This window comes from Cibotium barometz, chromosome 31 (assembly GCF_041138505.1).
Source record: "Cibotium barometz isolate CiBa-2024 chromosome 31, ASM4113850v1, whole genome shotgun sequence".
NCBI classification, from domain to species: Eukaryota; Viridiplantae; Streptophyta; class Polypodiopsida; order Cyatheales; family Cibotiaceae; genus Cibotium; species Cibotium barometz.
Genome location: NC_141076.1, coordinates 50,805,257 through 50,806,982, shown reverse-complemented (window position 1 = coordinate 50,806,982; position 1,726 = coordinate 50,805,257). Strand labels below are relative to the sequence as shown.

The window sequence follows — 1,726 nt, the reverse complement described above, 5'->3', positions numbered from 1 at the left end:
ACTTAGCCAAAAGAATAGTAAGCTATAAGCTTAACAAAAATGTAATGGCTATTGAAGATTGTTGGGTGTTGCTTATGATATTCTACCAATTTTAGGTATTCCATATGTGTGACTCCCTTGTGTTTGTGCCTCTCTCTTTTCTTTTCTTTTTTGCTACCACCTAGCGAGCAATAGGTTCTTGTGTTGACTCCCTCTTTTTAGAGAATAGGTTCTTATGTCTGTCGCACTGGTTTTTCTCTCTTTCCCTGCAAGAGATTTGGGCGCCCTTCACTTTTGCAGCTAAAATTTTGAATTTCCCCGATTCGAATACATTGCGCCTCCTTTTTTTTAGCTTATTAATCGGATATTCCCTTAAAAAAAAACCTTCGTGTTTGTTGCCACGCAAGCCACCTTCGGGCTCACTTGAGCCGCAAGCCACTTCCGCAGATCAGCATGCACCTCTTGAGCTTGGACAGGGGTTGCAACCTTGCCGGTGCTTATAGCCCAAACAGGTTCATACACAAGAACAACATTACTCCAGTCATCGATTTTTCCTGCAATAGCTTTAGCTTGCTCCGAAACGACAGTTAAAGTTTCTCCAGATTCACGTTGCTCAAGTGTTTCACCAATACAGGCAATGACTTTCAGTCCTTGGCTGAGTGCATAAGCCACCTTATCAGCAACAAACTCATTAGACTCTTTCAGCAACAACCGCCTCTCTGAGTGTCCAAGTATGACCCAAGGAATGTCTAAATTCACCAACATTTCAGCACTGATTTCCCCTGTGAATGCACCACCCTTTTTTAACCCAAGCATTTTGGGCAGCCACATCAAAATCAGGACGCAATGTACTCTTTACTAGTGGCAAGAAAACAAATGGAGGACTGATCACCACATCAACTTTATCTTTGGGAGGCACATCCGCCCCATTGAGAACAATAACGATCTTCAGTTCCATTACATTTCCAGTTGCCTCCCACGAAGAACTTGCGAGCCATGGAAACTCCGCTTTGTTCTTCTTCTTCTTCGTTCTTCTTAACACACAGAAAGAGCAGGCACCACCCCTATCGCTCACGCACCCGATCACCAGTCCAACTTCATGGCCTTGAATTCCATATGACCACTTATGTCCAGACATCTGGGTCTCACCACAGTATGCTCATCATGTGCATACAAAAGCCGCTTCAAACTAGCCATCTATCATCTGTAGCTATTCCGGATGAAAGGTACCCACCTTGGGTGCTAAAAAGATCTTAAACTGTAGCTCCTATGCAAAAATTTCCTTCTAGGAAGTTGTTCATAGCATGTCTGACCACAACTCTTCAGTTCATCACATACCCATCAGGCACTCCCAGCTCCTGCTATTTGCCCTCCAAAATGGCTCCTTATTAGCCTGTGCACTTCACAAAAACTCACACATTTCTCCACTGTTTGCTTGGCCTTCAAGCATGCATCTGCACAGCAAAAGACTGCCCTTTTCCTCCACTAAAAACATCACACTATCCAAGTGTTAAAAACACCTACTACACTCGTTATGTACACAGGCTTTGAGACCTGACTCAGTCTCAGCTCGTCTTATTGAACCTCATTTACAATATGAACATATGTACTTAGGCATCATATAATGACTCAAGTCATGGCACTTAATCCCATGCATCTGGATTTGCATTTAATGGCCTCATATGCATGGTTTCACACCATAGACGTGCCATGGCACGACAACGTGCGTGAGTGCGAGTGGCTCTAG

General features: G+C 43.7%; 1 pseudogene; it reads right to left on the bottom strand.

Annotated features, from left to right (window-relative positions):
* Nucleotides 1-351: 351 nt before the first annotated feature.
* Nucleotides 352-977, bottom strand: LOC147621000 (triosephosphate isomerase, cytosolic pseudogene; annotated as a pseudogene).
* Between the last annotated feature and the right edge of the window lie 749 nt (nt 978-1,726).